Source organism: Talpa occidentalis, unplaced genomic scaffold, assembly GCF_014898055.3.
Source record: "Talpa occidentalis isolate TD23 unplaced genomic scaffold, MPIMG_talOcc4v2.1 talOcc4.17, whole genome shotgun sequence".
NCBI lineage: Eukaryota > Metazoa > Chordata > Mammalia > Eulipotyphla > Talpidae > Talpa > Talpa occidentalis.
The window spans coordinates 27,373,498-27,398,778 of NW_023601754.1; the positions used below are offsets into that span (position 1 = coordinate 27,373,498).

Consider the following 25,281-nt stretch of genomic DNA (forward strand, 5'->3'; position numbering starts at 1 on the left):
GTCTTCTCTGGAATGAGTATATTCCATAAATGCCAAGTATTAAAGAGGAAACAGAAGGACTGGATTTGGGAATTTATGAATCAGAGAGCTCAGGGTTTCACAACTTAGAAAATAATTTTTTATAATATCACAAATTTGAGTAAGTTCGGGCAATATTTATCTATAGCATTCTTTCACTCTTCACATGATTTATGCTGCAAGAATTCACTATGTGAAATTAACAGCATGTCTATCTTTCTGTTGATCACAGGAAATTGGAACCAACCACATTCACATTGGTACCTCCACATACCACTCCTGGCCGCATGCCGCAAATTAACTTGAATAACCAAATTCTCTCTGAAGCAGGAAAAGACCAGACTCTCCTGTTGCAGAAGAGATCAGTGTCCAGTTCACCCTCAAGGACATTTGTACCTTTCTGTATCAGGGAGGTGACCATACAATGAGGGAGTGAAGTATCAAAGAGGTGGAGACTTACAGAAAGATACTCATCAAGTGAGTGAATAACCTGACACTACAATGCTCATCTAGGGCTCACTCTCTCTTCCCCAGAGTAGGGAGCCCTTCAACTGACGCTTTCACGTCTCCATGTTCACAGGGGCTGCCTGAGAGAGGTCCTGATAAGGGGAGAGGTCAGCCGCCCTCAGGTCCAAAGGCATCCCTGCCTGGCTGTGTTTCCAGAGCTCCCCATGACATTCACCCTACACATGGTTTTGTCAGAGGGCACCGCAAGCATGGAGATATGTCAAGTCCTCCACAGGGCTAAAAAGGGGGAAACTCACGCAGGTTTCTCAGACAACATGGATGAAACAAATTTCGAATTACAGAAGAATTTTCCTAAGCATCATGGTTTAGAGGGTATATATCTATATATAGTCATCTCTGAAAAAAATTCAGAAAAATGGAGGTCCCATTTAAATTAGAAAGACGCGCAGAGATAAACTTCCCAGGGTATTTTTCATTGACCTTCGGCAGTGTACTTCAGGGAGACTCTGACAGTGACAATGCAAATAGGATGATTTTTGTCTCAAATCAGCTATTGGATACCTCACAACCCAAAGCTTAGTCTTCTAGAACATTTGTAGACAAAAGCAATGTGTCCTATTGCTAAATAAAAGCCAAGTGCGTTTCATTAAAAAAGAGAATGATACAAGGGTCAGGGTGGGTGGGCTACTGCTGATGATGTGTCAGGATCGGGGGCCAGGTGATCAGGGGACCAGAAAATTCGTCAGGAAGTCCCTACTCAGCAAGTGACCTCGGATAATTCCCTCCTTCGGTCTTGGCTTTTCAACTGTAAAATGGAAGTTAAATAATCCCCCTTCCATCTCTCTCACAGGCTGGTTTAGAGGCTCAAAAGAGAGGATGTCAAGTAACAGCCTCTGGAAAGCCGAAGGCACCACGCCTGTGTCAGGGGTCCCTGCTGAGATGCTGGCCAGGAACCATCGAAGCATGGACTTGTTCACCTTACCCCAGTTTTTGATATTCACTTAAAGAAGCAAGCTGAGAATATTCCCAATGTGAAAATTTTCCTTATGTTATTTCCTTTTTCCTTTAAAACAGAAACACCATGGATAACTGTGACTTCAGTAATAAGCACTGTGATTATTAAACAGTTCACTCCCAGTCCGTACAAGGTGAGAGAGAAGTTCTGTAAGTTGGCATAAATAAAAGGCTCAGATCAGAGGCCCAGCAATTGTGGAAGTGGACAGAGGAGGAGAGGTGCTCCCTGAGCCCCTGTTCTCTCTTATGCTGGAAGATGAGAGCCCATGTACAGAAGCGGGGACTCCATCCAGCAGTTACAATGCACACCTTCCCAGATCTCTGCCTGGCTATTCTGGTTCCAGAGAATTGCCCACCGCCCCTCCCTGGCAGCCCCGGACCCAACCTTCTCACCCAGGACTTCCCAGGTGGATTCTCCAGCGCCAGTCCTTAGCCACTGTAGGTGCTCCTCCAAGGACAGAGCCCCCCAGCCTGGGGCTGTGGAGGGGAGCCAGGTCCCAGGGTCTGAGCAGCTACCCCTGCTCCAGGCTAGTGGCACTCCTCTGCTCGGACTGGACTCCTCGTCCTCCACCCACCCCTGCCTGCACTTATGCTTCTTTTTTTCTTTTTACCGAAAGTCCAGGGTTTTTATTTAGGGGAAGAAAGAGAAATATTAGCTTTCCATAGATGACAAAGATAAACTAATTTAAAAAGCTAGATCTTGAGTCATTTTTCCTGAATTAAATTTAATTTCTTTTTAATTCAAATATTATAGTTTATAGTAAAGTATTTGTGGGTTCTTTTTTCTTCTGATAAACATCAAACTGAGTTTTGCCAACCTTTTAACATATTTCATGTTTCTTTTAGTTTTATTATTTGCATTAATAATAAATTTGCATTAATTATAGACCAAGGCAAATAAAGTTTACTTTTATTTTTTTTTGAGGGAACACAATGGAATACTACTGAGCGACCAAAACAGACCAACTCTGGCACTTTGCAGCAGCATGGACGGAGCTGAGAGGGATTATGCTAAGTGAAGTAAGTCCGAAGGAGAAAGACACACACTGGATGGTTTCACTTATATGTGGGATGTAAAGAAACTAAAGAGGCAGATAAAGCCAAACTAAAAAACTACCCCTTGAAAGCTGATTATAGAGCTGAGGCAACCTGGGCGGGAGGGGTCGGGGGTGCGGGGATGGGCAAGGACAAAGAGAGAAGGGATCACAATGGACTAAGGGGGTAGATCACGGGTACTTTGAAGGTGGGTACGCTATGGCAATAAGCGGGCGGGGAGCTGGGGGGATGTCCCAAACATTTATCGAAAACACAAACAACGATGTAAACCAACGTTCTCTCATGCTTCCTGTACTGTTAGCATCTGCTCTGTCCTCGGAACTGGATCCCCAGAGGTCAGGGCCTCTTCCTCACCTCCCAACAGCCCGCCAAGCCTGCCCTGGAGACTTGGATCCCACAGGCACTGTTAAGAGTCTGTTGTGGCTGCAGCTGCTGGTGGTGATGCTTCCTGACCCAGCAGGTACAATCAGGGAGGACACTGAGGAGAATGAGCTGGCTTCAACCGTGGCCCCTTTCACTCACCATCTTGTGACGGGTGGAGAGGGAGATGCGGGGGGCGGGGTTGTCTAAGAGCTCAGAACCCTGATTTCCTCATTTGCAAAAGGAAGCTAAAGAACATTGCCCAGCCCACAGGGACGCTGATGCTGAGTAACTGCGAGTCCGTCTAGAACAGCTGCCCAGGTAGGTGAGCCCCTAGCGCGCTGCCCATCTTTCCCTGCCCAGAACCACCTGTCACTGCCCCAACTTGTTCTGCTCCGGCAGTGGCCTCCTCTCCCCTCCCCTGCCCATTAGGAAAAGCCAGGCCACATCTTTGGAGGGGTGTAGGGTGCTTTTCTGATTTCATTTCAGAAATCTGCAGGAGGCCACCCCCAAAATGGGAGGGGCTTCTCTTACCCACCTTATTTTGTAGAAGCCCCCATCCCAGACCGGAAGTCAGAGGAAACAGTGGTTTGGACCCATTTCACAGATCTCAGCAATCCTTAAAAGCACATCTCTACCCCCTGGGAAAATGCCCAGCTATCGGCAACACAAGAAGGCCCAGCCTTGACACAGTTGCCCACCGAGGTGACACACATGACGACGCTCCCAAGCAAGTGGGGGTTAAAAGCAGATACCCCCAGCCCTACACACTGGGCACGCAGTACCTGTTCTGAAGCCTCGTCTCCTAGACATTCAACCACGTGCTTGGTGTTGTAACGGGGACTATGAGGATCAGCTGTAGAAAAATGAAAATGCAATTGTGCAACCAATAAAAAGCAGTCCTGTATGCAATCCCCGTAATAGATTTTTAAATTCTCGGTGCTGACACACTGTTATGTGTTCGTGGTTATTATCTGTCCACTTCCAAACCTTAAGAGGTTAGATTGTTTAAAGATTTGTTAGCTGTGAACTGCTTAAAGAAGGCAAAGTCTAAACTCCTGACTAATTGAAAAATAGCGTTTTATCAGATTCTGCTCTGATATTATATTGTAATGGTCCTACTTAGAGTCCTCTCAATACTTCAATAAGTGGTGAAATTAAAAAAATAACATCTTCAGGGCTTTGCAGAAAATGTGGCTGTTACCAATTTATACTGCTTTTTTAACCATTATTTTCTTATATTTCCCACAATGCCTCGGATCAGAAGCAAACAGAAACTGAGTGATTACCCCAAAGTGTGCTAGATGAACTGGAAAAAGTCTATTCAAACAAAGCTCATTAGTTCTGATACCTCCAGGGCTATGACAAATTAAGCGGCTGGTGAGTGTGCTTGCAGACAAAAGGAGGATGCCGAAAACTAGGGCTGAGCTAGGCACTGTGTCAATAAATTCCCCTGGAAAAGGTAAAAATTACAATTGGAGCTAAAATGGAATCCCTTTAAGGAGCGTGTACAAAATAGATCATCCCTTCTTCCTTAAGTACATTTGTGGACCCGACTGTGATGAATGCTTGCAGCCTGGGCAGAGGCCGCTCCGAGGGGCGGATGGCCAGGTGCATGGCCAGGCGCTGGCACCCCACCACCTCAGCCTCACCCCTCTGCGGACTTGGCCCTGCCCACAGGAACGCGGTTCCAAACTCAAGGAGCAGAGCATGAACTTTCAAAAGCCACTGCCCGGATGGGGTTGGCTTTCAGGCTCCAGGCAGCTGCGGGGTTTCAAAGGGCTCCTCAACCTTAAGGTGACCTTGTGGAGTTTGAACCCGGGCTTTTTCCTGCTTTGCAAACTTGCTTATGGAAAGTATCTTTAAAAATTCTAAAATGTTGTATTTGCAATGTGTCTGGCACATACATTTAATAGGCTTTTTTTAAAAGATTTTTATTTTTATTTATACAAGAGCTGGGGTACAGGCCAGAGGCACAGGAGGGTGAGAGGATTCACCAGAGACAGCAGGGGGCAGAACAGGTGGACTGACTGAAATACACTGCTGAGGGGAGCCGGGGGCCAGTCAGAAGAGGTCTGCTGCACCATGTGCGTTGCTCCCTGGACGGGGATTGAACTCATGCTGCAATGGCTGCGAATAGCTTCATAGGTTGCATCTTAACTCCTTGCGCCACCAGGGAGACCCCATTTAATAGGCTTTAATAATGATTTGTTGAATAATGAACAAAGGATGAAGGAACTTGACCTTTGGTGGAGCTACCAGATGAGGGAAGGGGGATGTCAGGACTGTTGATCGGTTTCCTGGGGTCCATGGTAGTCACACAAGCGCCCCAACCTAGGCTTTTATGATGCCTTGGAATGCATTTTGACCCATTGGCAGTCTTTCTGCACCACAAAGAACCATGGTTAACAGTAATTCCAGGCCACCGAAGTAGGGAAAGCTCACAGAGAACACCCAGGCCCTGGGTCGAAGCCCAGAAGAGCAAGGACGGACTGACCCAGACATGTTTCACCCCACGCTCTGCTGCTTCTTTTTATTTCAAATACTTGCCACTTAAAAAATCAGAGATTTCTCACAACCTTCAAATTCCCAGTTTCTTTGGAAACTGGAGGATCTGGCCAAGTAGGCCCCCAGTTTTCTCACTTTGTCCAGGTGAGGTGCAGACACCCCACTTAACAAGCATCGGGGCCCAGTTTGCCAGCCCCTCCCAGCTCCCTGCACTCAGGTGAGTTTGCAGGATCTGGGCTAGTCGATCATCAGCCTGATAGACAGGGACAAGAAGACACAGAAAGTGGGGGTGGCTTGCAGGGCCCACATTGTGCACATAATGGCAGCACGAAGAGTGGCCCCCAAGTCTCAGCGTGTTCCTCGCCAGGCTCACAGGAACTACCCACCACCCTCTTCCTGGCAGATCAAACTTCCCTCCTTTGTTCTCAGGCGCATGCCTTGTTTACATCCCTTCCTCTGTCCTAGTCCAGCCACCCACCCCAGCAGGCGAGCTGCGAGACATGGGCTGAGTGCCATCACACTGTCCCGTAGGCAGTTGGCCCCCGAAAGAATCTAAGAGACTGCAGGGCAGGACTGTGGCGATTCTCTCCATCGGCAGGGCCTGCCCCTGGGTAGATCCTCACAGAGCTTGTTCTCTGTCCTCACAGTCTCATGCCTTCATCCGGGTCCCCAACCTGGATGGATGCATATAACCAAGCCCAAGGTCACCAGGACCCCAGGCTCTTCTCCAACACTGACTGCTGACACAGAAGAGTCTTTCTTAGCTTTCTTTAGGCCTACCGAGGTGACCAAGAGAAACACCCCCAGAAGGATGTTTCTGGTGGCCCCAGAAGGATCACCCCATCCAGGTGGGCAGGAAAACTTTCTTCTTTATTATCCTTACGCTTTCTCTATTAGTCACTTACACTTCTAGAACCAAAGACAGAAAGGATCAGTTCTCCAGCTGATGTTCCTCTCGCTTACACAAGAACTGGCTGTTGCCTTTGTAATCCTGCCTGCCTCAGTGAGGCGTGGCTGTGACTGGAGGCACATGATTCTGGGACCCGAGGACCATGGGGGGAGCAAGGAGCAGGAGCTCCACAGTGGGGGAGAAACCCTCCTGCCAAGTCCCACTGCACAGCAGCTCCATGCTACACATCTGTTGCTGCACAGACGTAAAAAGTGAGAGGACGACAGCATCAAGTCTTGTCTTCAAACAAGTCTTGTCTTCAAACATCCTTCTGGGGGTGTTTCTCTTGGTCACCTCGGTAGGCCTAAAGAAAGCTAAGAAAGACTCTTCTGTGTCAGCAGTCAGTGTTGGAGAAGAGCCTGGGGTCCTGGTGACCTTGGGCTTGGTTATATGCATCCATCCAGACTGGGGACCCGGATGAAGGCATGAGACTGTGAGGACAGAGAACAAGCTCTGTGAGGATCTACCCGGGGGCAGGCCCTGCCGATGGAGAGAATCGCCACAGTCCTGCCCTGCAGTCTCTTAAGAAGTAGGTGGAAAAAATAGGAGTAATGTGACATCCAGGCATTTCATCACCCAGTCAAAACTGACCTGAGGAAAGGAGAGAGGAGGGTGGGCAGGGGAGGGGAGAGTCAGAGAGGCAACAGCACAGGGTGCAGGGCCCAAGTGGGCATCTGAGCAGGACTCTGGGCCCATCTGGCTCCATCTTGGTGGGTCCAAAACCCTGCAGAAGTCCCCGCAGCACCCACAGACGGGCAAGTGTGACTGGGAAGGCAGGTCACGGCCAGCACTTCCCGGCTTCCAGAGGCTCCCAGGCAACACAGGGACACCACCAGATGCTCTCAAGCATCGGGAAGAAGATGCAGTGAGGGGGGCCTCCCTGTTGGCGCAAGGGGTTAAGTCTCAGCACTATGAAGCTATCAGCAGTCACTGCAACGCGGGTTCGATTCCTGGCCAGCCAGGGAGATGCACACATGGCGCAGCAGACCTCTCCCGTCCGCCCACTGCTCCCCTCAGCAGTGTGTTTAAGTCAGTCTGCCTGTTTCGTTCCCACTCTGTCTCTGGTGAATCCTCTCACCCTCACACCTCTGGCCTGTACCCAGCTCTTATATGCATAAATAAATAAAATAAATCTTTAAAAAAAAGAAGAAGAAGGTGTGGTGAGCCAGGAGAGAAAGCACACAGAGCAGAGCCCTTGGCCAAGTGTGAGGTACTGGCAGGTGCAGACACATCATGGTAGCAAAGGCTACCTGGTCAGCTTTCCTTGCCAGAGGCAAGGGGCAGGGAAATCCTGACTCCACTAACGATCTCCAAATGAACTGTGTTCCCAGGGTTGACTAGATGGAGTTTCTTCCATCGGGAGTGATGCTAAGTTCCAGCCCCCTTGGTTCATCTCCCGCGGCAGGTGGAGAGTGCACCCCACCACTCCCCTATTCACCAACATTTCCTCTCACTACCACCATGATAAGATTGAAAGCTTCTCTCCCAGGAGGATGATCCTGGGGCCTAGGAGAGGGAGGAGAGAAGGTCCAGGTGCTACCTAATAACCGCTGGCAGGCAGAGGTCCATGGAGAGGAACAGGGACACCCAGTAGGCAGGTGACATCAGAGCCCCCAAGTTAAACAAGGAAAAGGTGTTTCAGGCTCATGTACAGGTGAGGCAGAAAGGATCATGTACAGGTGAGGCAGTGGGTCTCTGGCAGCTGAGACCTGCTGGCTATGACCCCCCGGTAGGGCATGGAAGTGGTCAGGGCACTGGAAGAGGGGCCCTCTGCAGCCCACCCTGAGACTGGATCAGGGGGTGACTATGATGGAACTCGAATAACCCCTTTCCCCATGTCTGCCCGAGGCCAGAGACACTAGGGAGGAGACCAGACATGCCTCCAGACTCCTGATCCTGGCTGACATCCCCAGAGTCCTCCCGTCAGTGCCAAGGGCAGAGAAAGGTGGTCAGAGCTCACAGGTGAGCTCCGTTCAGTGCTGCCTGGGCCAGACGGGGAGATGAGGCGCAGGGGGGAGGCTAACAGCTCCCCAGTGCCCACCCTGTCCCTCTGTCCCCAGGCACTTCCTTCTCTCTACCCCCATGCCCTGCTCTACCCCTTGCCATCTTGATTCTCCTCACTAGATTTACGGGGACCCCTGCTTCACTTCCCCACTCCCTGATAATCCCTTCTCAGTCCTCCTAAAGCTGAGAACTCCCTGAGACTCTGCCCCCAGCTCTCCTCTCCTTCAGGTTCTCCCTGGCAGCCTCATGCCCAACTTCCCTGGGCATGATCACGTGGGCAGCCCCCACCCCAGCCTCCCTCCCAGACTCAGCCTGACCCGGCCCCCCCACCCCACCCCTGCCCTGAGGACAGAGACTTGTGGGGCCAGGGAGGCAGGAGAGGAGACACCTGAGTCGTTGTCAGCCTTCTCTGCACGCTGTGCTTGGTGCTTTCACAGTCTTTCTCAGATGTTCCTTCAGCACATTATCACCATTTCAGCATGGCACCTTAGCAAGCCTGGGAAGGGGTCTCTTCATAGGATGTGCTCAAGACAATCCTCCACCGCTCCTGGCCAACCACGTCTTCCTCCTTCAAGTACTGGCCCCTCCGTTTTCCAAAGTTCATGTCACACCACTTCACGTTCATCAAAGGCCTGTATTAGTACCTGTTTTTGTTAACCAAAAGAAATCCAACATGGATTTGCTATAACAAAAGGCAAAAATACAAAATAACATCAGCATTGGTTTTGCAGCAACTCCCCTGACAACCTCCACCCTCAAAGTAGAGTCCATCAAAGCCCAAACCCCCTCATCCAATCCAAGCTCTGGTTCTGAAATCACATACTAGGGAAGAGCCCAACACCAGCACCCCTGAGTTTCAAGATATCTCAGAGCTCCAGAAATCCGGCAAAGCTGTCCCAGTGCCCCTTACTGGAGGGGGCGGCAAGAGCAGCAGCCAGGCTGGCCCTGAAGAGCCCAGCGTGGCCGGCACTGAGCACTCCTGACAAAGCTATTTCCTTCTTCTGATCGTTCCCTCTCTGCATATCTACTCGTCAACATGACAGTATCTTGGAAATATGGAGAGTTTTCTCATTGCACAAGTAATAGATGCTCAGTCTCGAGAAATGTGCACATAAGGAGAGGCAGAAAGAAACCACCGTGATTTCACTGTCCGTCTGAGCACCCTGGTGCTGATCTGGGTGCTCCTTCCACTTTTGTATTTGCAGCTCCCCAAGCAGTTCCTTCTCAGTAAACTCGATATATTTGGGGTGCATGGGGTTCAGTCTTTTCTCCAGTTACAATCACACTCCAGTACTCCCTCAGTCCCCAGCTTCAAATACCAGCCTTCTGCTGTCTGCTCTGCACTTCTCTCCACAAGCCCAGACACTGATTCCCACTGCCCCATTGCCACCGCTTAGCTGTCTGTGTCACGTCTCCACCTTAATATGTCCAAAAATGTCCCCACAAACCAAAAAAGGCAGGACCCAAGACTGCATTGCCACTTCTCTCGCTTCAACTGAATCCCAGACCTTTAGGATTTTGTCTTTATTTACATTTTTGTTATTTTGCTCATCACAAGCTTTTGCATTAATGTTGGTTGTTTGCATATTACATTAAAATGTGATTTAGCTTGATTACCAAATCTTATGGCACTGCTCACTCCCTGATATTTGAACTCCCTAACCCTAATCGCCTCTGAATACACTCCACTCTTGGGCACCACTGTGCCCCCAGCAGCCAGCTACACACCTCCTGCCTCTGGCATCTCTGGTCATCTGCAGACTTGCAAGAAACACCTCTGGGTAGAGTAGTAGTGATACCCATGAGATGCCAGGTAGGAACATGGCAGGTAGAAACATGGGAGACGCCCCTGCAGGCAATGAACGGTGACCAATGGGGAACAGGAGACAGGAGGGCCAGGCACACAAATTCCCTCTTCCCTCTCACCCAGCAACTGCTCTGAGACAGAGTTTCTGTGCACAGCCCATCTGGAGAAGACAGCAGAGCCAAGCAGAGCCACCTGCCGAGCCACCTGCCGAGTCTCCCTGGCCAGCACAGCTAGGTGCAAGACCGAGCCCCACTTCCTTCCCTCGTGCCTCACTTCCCTCCCCACTCACCCTCCCTGCCCACAGTTTGCACTTCCCAAATAAAGCATCAGCACTCATCTTATCCTCAAGCTCGATTTTCTGTAGAGCCTGGGCTACTGCATGGCTGCTTCTGGATTTTGTGTTTTGTTTTCTTGCTCTATTTTGTGGCTAAAAATGCCTAAAATGCATTTTCATAACTGATTCAAATTCTTCATCACTCTTTGTCTCAAAAGAAAAAAAAAAAAAAACCAACTTCCTGGCCTATTGTTACTTATTTGGTCCTTCAAATGAATTTTCCCAGAAGTTAAATTCTGGATAAAAGAAATGTCTCTTTTTCAACTCCTCTTCACATTTATTATCTGTTCCCAAATCCAACACAAATATTTATTAACAGCTTGGATGTAAGCACAGTTCCGGGCTCTATGTGACCCCAAGGGGATTGTAATCTAGCTGGGGAATGAAAGCGCATAATAAACAGCCTTTACATAAGCCCTCCGGGAAGAAGTCCATATCTCCGGTCTGCACGGCACTGGAGCCGGAAGTTCCACAACTTCCTGAGAGGACAGCTGGGGAGGCCTGGGTCTCCCTGACCCAAATCTCCCCTCTGTGCATTCACCAGCCTGGAGCAATGACTGCAGCCAGCGAGCACCAGGAGGGAGGGGGGACGCCAGGGAGGCTTCCTGGACAGCAATACATTTGGAAGAAATGAGGAAAAGGGAGCACCATTCCAAGGAGACAGAACAACACCTGTGGGAGGTTCCAAAAGCCATTGTAATTGGATTCCAGAAGACCCTGAAGCATCCAGGCCCAGCGGACAGGGAGTACATACAACAGGGGCTCCTAAGTTCTGCGGGTGGACGTGGGTGGTCCCCCTAGAATCCCCCATCCTAAGCACACTCACATGTGTCCCCTGAGAACTCTTCTCGACATCCCAGGTGGCTCTGGCTGGGCAGAGCCCTCAGCTTGTCCCCCACACTCTGCTCAGTGGCCTGTGTCTCCTGATCAAAGTGTTCTAGGGCGATGGCTGGAGGTCAGGGTGGGGATGCCCCACCCTTGTTTTGCAGGATATTTTAATTATTTTCATATGTTCAACTTTCATGAACTTCTCAAAACAAAATTTGACTTAGAAGTAATATCTTATACCTTTTACTAGGGTTGTGATCTATGTGCTTCTTGAAAATTCTTCAATCAAACTCACCCATCTCCCCTTTGTAGCTTGGATATCCTCCCTCACCCTGAGCAGTTACCAGTGCTGGAACATCCTGGATGCTTTAGTGCGTGAGTGAGTGAGTGAGTGAGTGAGTGAGTGAGTGAGTGAGTGAATGGATGAATGAATGAATGAATTCATAGGGACAACTGAGCAGACTCTGGTACAATGACAGCCATGCAGACAAGTGCTACGGAAACGCAGGAAAAGGAGCAGCTACTCAGAGAGGGTGACATTGTGGAGGGGAGAAAAGGAGAGAGTCACTGCACATGCAATGGCCCCACTTCCTGTTCAGCTCTAGGGTCTGGATCATGCAAGGAATGGGAGCACCCAAAAGGAAGGTGAAATGGTACAACAGTGACGCCCTCTCTCAGCAACTACTAAGACAACTCACCACCAGGAGGGAAAGTGTGTCTCAGCGGACACCCAGCAGACAAATGCCACCTTAGGGGTGGGGAAGGGAATGGGAAGATTCTTCAAACAGAATCTTGAGAACCTTCTGGAAAATATTGATTGGAGTATTTCAGGCAGGTGGGAAGCACCCTTGCAAAGTCATGGAGCTACTGGGCGTGATTTGAAGCTGCAAAGTGGTCTGACGTCAATGGAGTCACTGACTACCCAATGTGGGGGCTGGAGTGGTTGGGGGCGGAGAATGGATGACCCTGAACACTGACAGGGGTGAGGTGGCCCCTCTGAAGACATTGTGAGTGTGTCCCACCCACCCAAATCTGACCTAGTCTTCTTCCTGAGCCAGATGCTGCTCAAGATGCTATGCTACGGGTGAACTGGTGGTGGGAATTTTACAGGGACCACACTTGAGAAAACATACATTGTACAAAAAGAACAATGATGTAAATATACATATTTAAAAAAAAAAAAAAGATGATGTGCTGAAACAGCATACAAGAAAATGAGATGCCTGCCTCACCAGGCCACATTCAAAGGGGAAGAACCCTAAGAACCTTAGAGAAAACGCAGTGAAAGCGACAGCAGCAGCCCCAGAAGCCATGCCCTCAGGGAGCCAAGACCTGAACACAAGCTTATTTTGCAAGCAGAGGAAACAACATACCCTAAGGTGCAAATCTGAGGAACTGAAAGATCAGGCAGCATCAGGGAAAATGGCGCGGGCCACAGGTCAGGCCAGCGGTGCATCATGGAGGGCCCCGGGGCTGTGAATTGGGGTGATTCTAATGCAACGGGGAGCGGGTAGAGGGCTTTGGACAGAGCGGTGGCAGGACCGGGCTTTTGTGTTCAAGATCGCTCTAGAACTATGTGCAGAAATTCTGTAGTGGAGGGCCTCCCCAGTGGCGCAGCAGTTGAGCGCTGGGTTGCAAAGCTGCCCGCAGCCTCTGCGGCGCCGGTTCCATCCCCGGCTGCTCCCCGGCCACCAGAGGAGGGTCCCACATGGCGCGCAGACCTCTCCTGCCACCCGCTGCTCCCCTCAGCAGTGTTTCGTCAGTCTGCCTGTTCTGTTTCCTGCTTTGGCTCTGGTGAATTCTCTCACCCTCCCGCACTTCTGACTGTACCCAGTGCTTGTATAAATAAAGAAACAAATCTTTAAAAAAAAAAAGAAAGAAATTCTGTAGTGGAATCAGGGAGACGAGGAGGATGGGAAAGTGAAGGTAATAAATGTCGGTGGCAGGGCCTCCCGTGGTGGCGCAGGCGGTTGAGCGCAGCACTGTGAAGCTGTCCGCAGTCTCTGCAGTGCGGGTTCAATCCCAGTCCAGCTGGCCGGCAAGAATCCCACACGGCGCGGCAGACCTCTCCTGTCTCGCCCGCTGCTCCCCTCAGCAGTCTAATTCAGTCAGTCTGCCTGTTCTGTTCCCCGCTCTGTCTCTGGTGAATCCTCTCACCCTCCCGCGCCTCTGGCCTGTACCCCAGTTCTTGTATGCATGAATAAATAAATCTTTAAAAAAAAATGTCGGTGGCTTGGACCAGAGGCAATGGACAGGGGGAGCTTGGCCAACTTAGAATCTATTCTGGAGAAAGAGCCAATACAATTTCTGCAGAGGTTCAGAGGTTGAAGGAAAGAAAGTTCAACATCATGCCCTGTAGGGAATATCCAAGAGCAAAGCCATGGTCACCCCAAGACCCCAGTTATTAATACCACTGATGTCTAGGCTCTGGGGTTGCTACAGACTTAATTTCGTCTCCCCCATATTCATATGTTGAAGTCATAACTCCCAATGTGATTATATCTACACATGGGGTCTTTAGCAGGTGATGAAGTTTGAATGAGGTCCTAAGGTGGGGCCCTAATCTAACAAGACAGTGGCCTCCTCCCTACCCCACCCCTGTCCCCAGCCTCCAGAGTGAGAAAGCAGCCAGCTGCAAACCAGGACCAGATCCTCACTGGAACCAAGCATGCTGGCACCTGATCTTGACCTTCTAACCTCCAGGACTGGGAGAAAGTTAATTTCTCCTATTTCAGCTACACAGTGGGTAGCATTTTGTTTCAGCAGCTCGAGCGACAGAGACAGGGGTCCTACTGGCATATTGCACTTTGTCCTGCCCCACCCTCCTCTGTTCAGGAGTCAAGTTTATTAAGATGTCAAACTCCCCAGAAGCGAGCGGCCCCAGTCCCCACTACACCCTGGGAAAGGAAAAATCTCACCCCAGTGTGTTCACGCGACTTGTTATAATTCCCATCACTTATGGTCACAAAACATGGAAAGCCTCTTCTCCAAACACAGCAAGGGAGAAAGTAAAACCACTTCCCGCAGAGATCTCAGAGGAAGCTATAAGTGGTCTCGGAAACTCCAAACAAGCTCAAGGGGGAAGTGTTGAGGTCACAGCTCTTGCAGCTTCAGTTCTCACATGACAGGACCATGCACCCTGAATTCCCGGTCCTTGGAGGTTGCCCATGCACCAACGCCCATACCCACAGGAGTGAAGCCCACGAATAAAGGATGAGCGCCAAGCCCACCACACAGGAGTCGTGTTGGTTCCTGATATCTCTGTAGGATGTGCAGGTTCCCCATTTCTTGCTTCTTGGGTTTCTGATACCTTTGTCCCTGGGCATGTGAGAAGTGGCTGGTGATCCCCAGGAAGAGGCTGTGTCCCCTTCCCACGGTGCCTTGCTGAGAACAAGATTCTCAACTGACTCAGACACCACCTGGCCTCCAGGGAGCTTCCCAATTATGCAAGCAGGACTGAAAGCAAGATGAAACATGAGCTAAAGAGAAAAGCAAGAAGCCTGGGGACCTAACAGAAGAAATCAGCACAGGAAATACAAGGAGGCCTGATGGACAGGATCACACATGTGTCAACTCTTATAAGTATCAAGCTGGGTTTCTGCAGGGAGAGAATCACTCTCCAGCTCTGTCGTGGCCCCACTGCTTCCTTCACTACCCGAATGGTTTCAGGTCTGCATGATGGACAATGACTCATCACTGGAACCCACCACCTTCTCGATATTCATCTTCACCCATGTGCCCAGAGGTGTCTGTGCCAGGCTATCCCACAGGTTTTCCCAAAGCCCTGGGCTCCCCTCTCCACACGGATAACTGTGCTAAGTCCCTCTGATGTTCCAGGAAACCAGGCCTCCTTCCTGCCCAGCTCTGTACGACTAGAATGTCAACTTCTCCTCTGCCCTGAACTCTGCGTGCCTAGTGCCCAAGCAGGCCACTGTGAGGGGACCCAGCAGAGAGAGCAAGTGGGGAGTCCAGGCTGCCCTCACTGCCCTGGAGAGGGGGCGTCTGGGTGTGGGGGCGGGTGGAGGTGGGCAGATGCACACTTGTTCACAGCACTGTGATGCCTAGAGCGTCACTGTCTTAGAGTCTCATTATAAAGCAGGCATGTTTTTATTTTTCTCATTTTACCTACAGGAAACCATGACTCTACAAGGTGGGGAGTTCCCTGAAGAGGTCCCTGGTGATATTTTACTCCAGGCTCTGCGTGGTTTCCAGGCACCCAGTGAAAAAGAGAGGCTGGTGGTCATGCAGACCCCCACATTCACTCAGCACCCAGTAACCCTCTATACCAGGATAGCCTGAGGGAAAGGCGTGCTCCATCCTCATCACACCCCAAGAATCAGGGTGACCTGAGGATGTGGCAGAAGGAAAAGTGTCAGACACAAGATGAGCTGCTCCAAGGACCATGGTCTCCAAAAGGGGCACCAATGTCCCATAAGGTGGAGACCCTGACGGATCATCATCAAGACCCAGCTCCAGAATGCTGACCTGGGACAAGGATCAGGGTACTCCTCTATGGGGTAAGGAGAGTAAGGGCCCCCCACCCCACCTCCTGGGGATGAGGGATCAATCGACTTGGTTAACAGAGAGAACGAGCTGGCAAACCCTGCACATTTAGCAGTAGCCACTATTGTCACTGCAAGGCCACTGTGGCCGGGCTGCTGTCACCGCGATTACACGGGAGTCACGTTTCTGCTGTGCGATGCTGCCGTGTTGCAAGTGCCGGGAATCCCAGCAAATGCAAGAAGCATCACCTCTTCCCTGGGCTCACACCTCATGACCAGCCCACCCTCGGCCCTGTGTTGGGTTTTGGCCCACCGATAGCTCTCTGGCTCCATGCTCAGGGATGGCCATCACCACCCTGGCTTTCCCAGGACGAAGGCAGAGAGCTCCCAGGACATGGACTCGCAGTGCCAAAACCAAAACAGTCCCAGGAGATGGGTTTGTCACTGCCAAAGGGCCCAGGAGAAGAGCAGTCTGAACCCAGGGGTCCTCTGGGATGGAGTGGAAGCAGCCTGGCCCCGTAGACCTCTGCAGGTCTGTGGCCTGGGGTGACGGCCAGCCCACCATTAGAACTGGGTATTGTATTGTACACTGCAGACCTGCTTTCCAGCACCATAAGATTTCTCATCCTCCCCCAGGATCCCTTTCTTGCTGGAAAGTTGTTCAAAGTATCAGATGGCTCAGTCCCCAGGGTCCCTGAGGAGGGCAGGTGAGGACTGTTGTGTCCCACAGGCTCAGACTTATGGAGGGAACTGGGCCCCATCGGCCACCACAGCGCAGGGCCTGCAGGAAAGGCAGGAGGACACCTGGGTCATCTGAGCACTGCTCCTAGTCACTCAAGCCCTGGCCATGACCCAACATGGCCTCCCTGGGCCTCGCTGGCCTCCATGCCCACCCTGGGCAGGAGGATTGCAGACTTTGCCTGGCCACAAGTCAGGCCCAAAGCTTGTCCCTTGCCAGCAGGCTGCCTGCTGTGCCCCAGTCCACTGGACCTCCAGAAGGAACAGCTTTTAACACCAGCCAGGTTCCCATATAACGACCTTCCTGAAAATGAGAAAAAGTGCTCTGAAGGACCACTGGAGTATGAGGGGGGAGGGAGGGGAAGCAGTACTCACAGAGACCAAAGCTGGTTTGGTGATGAGGGTTACACTCTTCAGACCACCCCCAAGTCGGTACCAGAATCCAAGTGCTGCCATTCATGCCAGAGAGGGGTCCTACTGCCTATAACCCAGTTCCAGAAGCCCTGGACACAGGGGACCCCTGCACTGCTGCCACAGAACTCCAAAGAACGCCATATCCCCCCTGCTCCCCACATTGCCCTTAATTTAATGCACTTGGGTTAAATTTCCATCTTCTGCTGGAAAGTCAGTGAATAAGGCAGAGGTGGAAGGTAGGTTGTTCTGACAATGTGGTAGCTTCCCCCGGGCTGCAGTCACCATTTTTGTATCAATAAGAAACTTTGCCCCTGCCTCGCCAGAACGCCAAGGCAGGGCAACTCCAGCTGGGTGCAGAGGCCGTGCCCTGTGGAAGGAGAGCCACAGTCCTCTCCAGGAGCCAGAAGGTGAGACGCAAGACATTGGGTCACATGGCATCCCTGACAGTTTCTTGACTCGTAGGCTGAGGATGTCCTGTACCTCCCGCTCGGAGCAACTACAGCTGGCTCTGGCTGACCTGCCCCCATGGCAGGTGTTCAGAAGACGCAGCTGCCCCGCCAGGCTCCCTCCAGAAGAGCCGTGATCAGCTCTGCCGGCCAGCATCCCCACAGCCTCCCCACGTGAGCTGGACCCCAGGAAGTGAGGAGCTGAGGCTTGGTCCCTTTTGAAGGGGATCAGCTGTCAACCATCAGTCCTGAAGCCCAGGCTTTCCAGAGGAGAAAAACACAGTCCAGGGAGTGACCTTTTCAAAGATAAGATCACAATGATGCAAATTCATGTTTCAGCAAGTAAGGGCAGAGGGCAGGTAGCAAAAGGACATGTCTTCTCCCTCCTGCCTAGAGTCCCCTCGCCCCCACCCCTTATCTCTCTGCCCAGGGTGAGACAATGCCCCAACTGCTTTCAATAACTAAGAAGAAATCTCCAGTCTGATAACTCCCATCAGGATAAAGCAGGTACATTCTCAAAGTGCAGGGACAGAGGGACACGAGACCATGTGGACACTTCTTGCCCATCTGTACCTTCTATGCCCCCTGACACTGGCCATGCATGACCAGCAGATCACCTCAAGAAGCTTCTAACTGAGATGGGAGATGGTAAAATGCCTACAGGAACCAGACAAGCAATGTAAATGAAGGAAGCCAGGCTGGAGGCAGAAACACAAGAGCACAAACCAGGGCCTTTGGGGGCAGGCAGGCCTTGCAGGGCTGGGAGAGACTGCAGATCAGTAGGGACCACAGCCAACTACAGGCTGGGGAGCCCCACTCAGCTCCTCTGATCCTGGTCATTACTGGGATCTCAGATTTTTCTAAGAGGAGCCAGAAATCTGGAGCTTTATGTGCAATTTTCTGATTTTTAAAAACTGACATCTAATTCAGGTTTTGGTTAAAACAGTGCACAGGTCAAAAAAGAAAACGTTATCTGTGCCTGCAGATGAACACTACCTGTCATGCCCAGGGAAAGCCAGCTTAGCTGAAGGAGCCCAGGCAGGCTGAGACCCTGCTTTAGGGGCCTATCCCCCCAGGAGTTGGCCTGCCCAGTCCCCACTTCTAGTCTGTGGGTGCTGTCAAGGCTTGATCTTGAAGAACAAGGGGGAGATGGAATGAGGGGGCCTCGTCCAGCATTCTGCCCAGGACCCTTTCGGGAGAGGCTCACCATGGCACACTCCACACAGTGAACTCTGCCAGGGCCAGGCCATGTGGAGCCCCCTCCATTGCCCTACTATCACCCCAATTGAAAAAGGTGTTGGAAAAAATTAAACTCCACAGAAAAGTTCTGTTTCCCTGTCAAGTCAGCCCCTCTTTCCGTGTCTGTGATTGACACAACTCTTAACGTTCATTTTTAAACATGAAACCATTTTATGTAAAAGCATTTCAGGAACAAGAATTTCTTGCGCCAGCCATCCTGAGGCTTCCTCTCCTAGTCAGACACCCGGAGATGAAATGGCGCTTGGATGTTCTTCTCCTCCTCCATTATTTTTATCTCAGGTTCCAGAGTACAAGCGAAGCCCTGTGGGGAAGTGAGATCTGTGGTTGCTCCTGGAAGGCTGCTGAGGTGCTTGCATCTCAGTTAATCCAGTGTCCAGCTTGCCTGGCCACGGAGAGGTGGAAGAGGACTCAGCGCTCACCCCAGGCTCCAACTTTCCATCTCTTCTCCGTGACCCTGGTCAGGGCCAGCTTCATGGGCTGCTAGCTCTGTAGAACATAGACCCTGCATGGAGTATAAGGTTCTGCTGTTATATCTAAATCCTCCATTAATTTTTTAGCCAGTGCCTCTGTGTTTGCACAGGCCCCACAAATCATGCAGCCAGGGCTCACTTCCCAATGGCTGAACTTCCGTGGGGGCTCAGCTTTTGGTGAACTTCCGTGGGGGCTCAGCCTCACCAGGAGACACCGGGTGAAGTCTCAAGGGTGTTGAGCACAAGGCCACCTTTCCATCCAGGGAAGCCTCATCTAAAGCTGTTTGTCCCTGGTTGCAGAGCACCCAGCCAGGGCCAGGAGGCTGGCGGGGAGCCCAGGAGCCTACAGGGAGGGAGAAAGGCACTCACTGGTATGTGCAGACATAGAACAGGAGGGGCTGAGTAGCCTCGGTCTGCGGGCTTCCTGGAGGAGGGTACTCAGAACTCAGACAGACCTGGACAGATTAGGGGCTGGAGAAGCCATTTGAATGGGAAGAGTAAGGGAAGCACAGGAAGCAGAAGTGGAATCAGCAGGGTAGAGGTCCTCAAATTGGGAGGAGGGCCCCAGGACCCCTTTCTCTGAACACCCCAGCCCACTGAGGCATTATTCACTCACCCTCCCGGAGTCAGGCACCTGCCACCCCAGGTGCCCCCAGCCCTGCATCTCCCTGCACAAAGCCTGCTCTAATTCTCCTTGCAGCCCAGGTGAGAGGCAGTCAGGGAACAATGCTATCTGTGCATGGTGGCGCCCAAAATACGACTGTCATTTATGAAATTAGAGCACGCCTCGTAACCATAATGAATCATTCCTTCTTGCCTCGGCCACAGTGTCAGGCAGGAGCTCGGCATTCCCATTCAGGGCCCTTCACTTTATCGCAGGCTAATAATAACCCACCCAGGTGAGCGCACATCTTTGGAAACAATGCAGGGATTGGCGTTGTGGGCAGGACAGCAGTGCCCATGGGGGTAGAGGAGAAGAGCCCAGCTGGGGGCCTAGCAGGGGTATCACAACAGGAGGAAGACAATGGCCATGAAGAGGAGAAGCAGCTCTGGGGTGGGAACCTGGGTGGGAATTTGGGTCCCCCAGGTCCCTCCTCCATGTGCTCCACCTGATGGGGGACAGGAATAGGGCCCACTGCCAGATTGCTCTTCTTCCAGGTATTTCAATCAGTACCCAGGTCTAGGTCAGAAGCCTCTTTGAGAAATCCATATCCTGATACCCTGCCACCACTGGTGCCCTCATCCTCCATCCAAGGGTGAGTTTTCAAAGCACTGGCTATTTCCACAACCTTGCCCTAGCTCCACACTGGTCTGGAGCACCCAGAGCTGGCCCTCTCGCTCTCATCTCTCATCCCTGCCCAGGTAGGCTCTGCAGTACCAGGTGCTCAGTAGATGAATAAATGTGTCCTATAGAACCAAGCTTCTCGGGATCTCCCTCCAGAGCCATAAGCTCAGACACCCATTCTAGTCCTGGGCAGGGGAGTCCCCCAGACCCAAGCCCTGCCCCACAGAATCCTGTCCACCAGGATAAGGCAAGGTCATCCCAGGAGAAAATTATCTCCCAGATCCTATGATTATTGTTTATCTCTTCTACCAACAATATAATTCCTAAGCCCTTTAAACACCCTACCCACAGGAGTAGGCACACAACCAATTTTGTTGAATGAGAGACTAAATGAATGAATAAATGAATGAGAGCCAAAGGCTGTGCGCTAAATGATATGGAACAGACCCCGGTCTGGAGGGGTGCGGGGGCAAGAGTGAGCAGAGAAGGGAGGCTGCTCACTAGCCCCAGAAGAGACAGAGAGACAAAGGCAGACTGACTAGGACCTCAAGACCCAAGAAATAACAGTCAGCTCCTCTGGGTTTCTTTTTACTTCATATATGCTAGACTTGCAACTAAAGAAACCAGGTATCTGGAAACTACAATGAGCACAGACCAAAAAAAAAAAAAAAGGTCCAACAGAAGCCTGCGCTCTCTATCCAAAGGACAAAGAGAGGGGAAGTCTAATAAGACAGAACATTTTTAAACAATAAAACTCTCCAGGAAAAATAAAACTGATCCAGCCCACACCCATATCGCCAAGACTAGCGGGAAATCTAGAATTCCACCTTCAAGAGGAACACCAAAATCCCCAGTGGTGTAATGTCAGAGAAGGCCAAATATGGAGGCAGCTTCTTCCTTCTCCTGACAGTGTCAGCAGAGACCACAGGAAGCCTAGACCTCACCATTTACAAAACACCCCTCCCACCCCTGATGGGGTAATATCAAGTAGGCTGGGTAAGGAATGAAGATTTTCACCATCACCCAATGCTAACAAGATCACCCACATCACTATAGCAGTGGCACCATGTGGGGAACCAGTACCCACAACCACACTCAAAGGCAGTGAGGATACTACTCCCTCCAGTGTCAACAGAGGCAAGGGAGGAACCTTCCAAATCATGTTTGATGTTTGAAGCAAAAATGTAACACTGACATGATATAAATGTATGGACAGAAAGCCTTTAAAACAATAATATCATAAATGGGTAAAATAAAGGTACTTAAAGAGAAGTAATGTTTCTATACTTCATTCAAATTGGTGAAATGATGATACCAGTAAACTCTGGTAAATTGTGTATAAAGGAAGCAATATCTAGAGCAATTGCTAAAAAAGTTAGACAAAGAGATACGCTCAAAAACAGTACATATAAGTCAAAGTGGAACCCTAAAAAATGTCCACATAAACACACATGAAGATTAAAAAAAGAAAATAAACATATCACAAAAAAACAATTGGAGAGTTAAGCTATAGCATGTCAATAACTTTATTAAATGTAACTCTAAATATACCAATTAAAAGAGATCAAAGCGATAGATTAAAAAACATAAACCAACTTCATGCTGTCCATAGGAAACTCACTTCAAATAAGCAAGTTAAGCATGTTGAAAGCAAAAGAATGGAAAAGTCTATCATACAAGTATTAAAGGAACACAAAAACTGTATTAATAATAGATCAAATAAACTTCAAGCAAATGGAGAATAACACAAAATAATAAAAGGTTCAATTCACAAGAATATTTGTATACCATTCTCATATACCTTATTCTTACATGGATGTATATACATCCTAAATTTGTATACACTAAACAAAAGAGTGGCAAAACATAAGAAGCAAAAACTGGAAGAACCAAAAGGAGAAAGAGACAAATCCACAATGATATTTAGGTGTTTAAGTCCCCTCTCTCGACAGAGAGGAAACCAACAAGGAAGAACTCAATACCATCAACCAACAAGTATTAATTGACATTTATAGAACAATCTTTCCAACTACAATAGACTCGTTTCAAGTGTCCATAGAACATATACAAAAATATACCATATCCAGACCATAAAACAAATCTCAATTTTCACATAATTTCATTATACAGTACACCCTCCAACCATATTGAAACCAAATGAAAAATAACAGAAAGACAACAAAAAAAATTTCCAACACTTGAAAACTAAACAGCAGAAAAATCCATGGATTATGGAGGAAATCACAAGGGAAATTAACACTCACTCTCTCTCTCTCTCTCTCTCTCACACACACACACACACACCCCAAAGACTTTGGAAGGGAGAAAGGGAGGGAACTACACGACTACAGTTACAAAAATCCTTCACCAATATTGGCAAATAGAATTCAACAATATGTAAAAAGATTCACAATATCAAAATGAAACATATTCCATGTATGTAAGACTAGTTCAATATTATAAATTAACCACTGTAATCCACTATATTAACAAACTAAAAACTAAAAATCATATGATGATATTAATCGATATAGAAAAATCTTCTGCAAAATTCCACACCTATTCATGATATTATGAAAAAGAAATAAAGCAGCTCGGGCCTCCCAGGTGGCGCAGCGGTTGAGCACTGGGTTGCGAAGCTGCCCGCGGCTGCAGCGCCGGTTCGATCCCCGCCTGCTCCCCAGCCACCAGAGGAGGGTCCCACATGGCACGCAGACCTCTCCTGCCGCCCGCTGCTCCCCTCAGCAGTGTACTTCAGTCCTTCTACCTGCTCTGCTCCCCGCTCTGACTCTGGTGAATTCTCTCACTCTCCCGCGCTTCTGACTGTACCCAGTGCATGTATAAACAAAACAAACAAACAAACAAAATAAATAAAGAAAGAAATAAAGAAATAAAGCAGCTCTCAGAAAACCAGGAATAGCAGGGAACTTCCTCAACATGATAAAGGACACTTACAAACAACCTGCCGCTAGCATCAGCCTCAATGGGTAGAGAGACTAAGGCAAGTGTACACTCTCACCACCTCTTATTCAGCATATTGCTGGAAACTCCAGCTGAAGCAATGATGAAAAAAGTGAAGTAAAAGGCATACAAATCAGAAAAGAAGAAACCATAGAAATCTACAAAATGAAAAAGAAGAAGAAAAAAATGAATCCAGCAAGGTTGCAGGATACAAGATAGACATACAAAAATCAATTGTACCTCTCTATACTAGCAGTAAGCACCAAAATTTAAGATATAACACATTTATAATTGCTCAGGCAATTAAACACTGAGATGTAAACATAATAAAACATGTATAAAACTTGTACAGACAACTACACAATGCTGATGAAAGAAATCAAGAACAGATTCGGGTGGGGAAGTGGAGAACAGAGAGGAAATGGGCATGGCTAACAAGGGCAATTTGTGGTATCTTTGTAAGATGGTGCTGTTTTGCGTGTTGACAATATCCCATTGTCACTATCCCAATTGTGATATTGTACTCTAGTTACAATGGGTCACCACTAGGAGGAACTGGATAAAGAGTTCTCTCTGTACTGCTTCTTATAACAGCAAGTGAATTTACAATTATTTCAAGACCAAAACTTTTCATTTTCAATACCTAAAGGTCAAGATGACCAAACAGCCTATGGTGGATACTTCCTGTGAAAGTATTCCACATATAGATTAAAAAAATTATTTGGAAAAAAAAATAATTTTAGTGAGGAAAGACATCATAACAATCATAACAATAAAGTTATCAAATAATGTGGTAAAATGGGCCTCCCTGGTGGTGTAAGGGGTTAAGCAATGCATTATGAAGTAATCCGCAGCCTCTGCAGTATGAGTTCGATCCCGGCCGGCCAGGGAGCTTACCCACATGGCGCAGCAGACCTCTCCCGACTCGCCCACTGCTCCCCTCAGCAGTGTATTTCAGTAGATCTGCCTGTTCTGTTCCCCACTCTGTCTCTGGTGAATCCTCTCATCCCCCACATCTCTGACTTGTACCCCAGCTCTTGTATGCACAAATAAATCTTTTTTAAAATTTTTAATTAAAATTAAATTTAAAAATAAATAAATAATGTGGTAAAATATTAACAATTGGTAAATCTGGGTAAACACCACATAGGGATTCTTTGCTGGAAACTTTCTGTAAGTTTGAAATGATTTTTAATTACATTTTTCAAAGGTACTCAAAAAAATACAAAAAGACAAGCCTACTGGTGAGGTATGTTAAAAAAGGGGGGGCTGTGCATGTGTGGGGGTAGGGGTTATAGGGGAAATAAAGGAAGAAAATAGGAGCTATTCATATTAGCTCTCACCATAAAAAATTAAAATAAAAGTATTTTAGCTAATAAATTAATAAGATGTGATAGTATTAGAATACACTCATTTTCAACCTTTACAAAAGAATGTAAGACTTTACTCTTTGGAGCCAGTGGCTCCTCTGCCTACCTGAGAGAAGAGTACCCCTTTTTCAAATAATGAAATTTAATGAAATATACAGATTAGAAACTATTGAAAAATGATGATCAAAATTTTTATGAGAAAAAAATTTGTGATATAAGAATATGTATATGTTCATTTTTTATCAAATAAAAAGGTCATGTGCCAGATCTAATACTTCAAGGTGGAGACAAGTGCAATTTCTATTTGATGACATTTACAATAGCTATCAAGCTATACGGATTTATCTGTGATGTTTATTGGTGACGAAGTCACAGGATATGCAAAATATATGTGTTAAATGACATAAAAACAGAGCAATTGGCATACTCAGGATTATGCGGGATGGTAAATTCATCCAGTTCCTTCAAAAAATCCCAAAGGAGATATAT

At 48.8% G+C, this 25,281-nt stretch overlaps 1 long non-coding RNA gene across 3 annotated transcripts in view; it reads right to left on the reverse strand.

The window, feature by feature from the left end:
* LOC119249198 (uncharacterized) overlaps window positions 1-25,281 on the reverse strand; it is a 158,105-nt gene that overhangs the window by 48,713 nt on the left and 84,111 nt on the right. For all 3 annotated transcript variants that reach the window (XR_008552467.1, XR_005126096.2, XR_008552466.1), the window contains 2 exons: window positions 8,766-9,021; window positions 3,702-3,772 (listed from right to left, as the gene is read on the reverse strand). This is a non-coding gene — a long non-coding RNA (uncharacterized LOC119249198). The remainder of the gene's footprint in view (window positions 1-3,701; window positions 3,773-8,765; window positions 9,022-25,281) is intronic.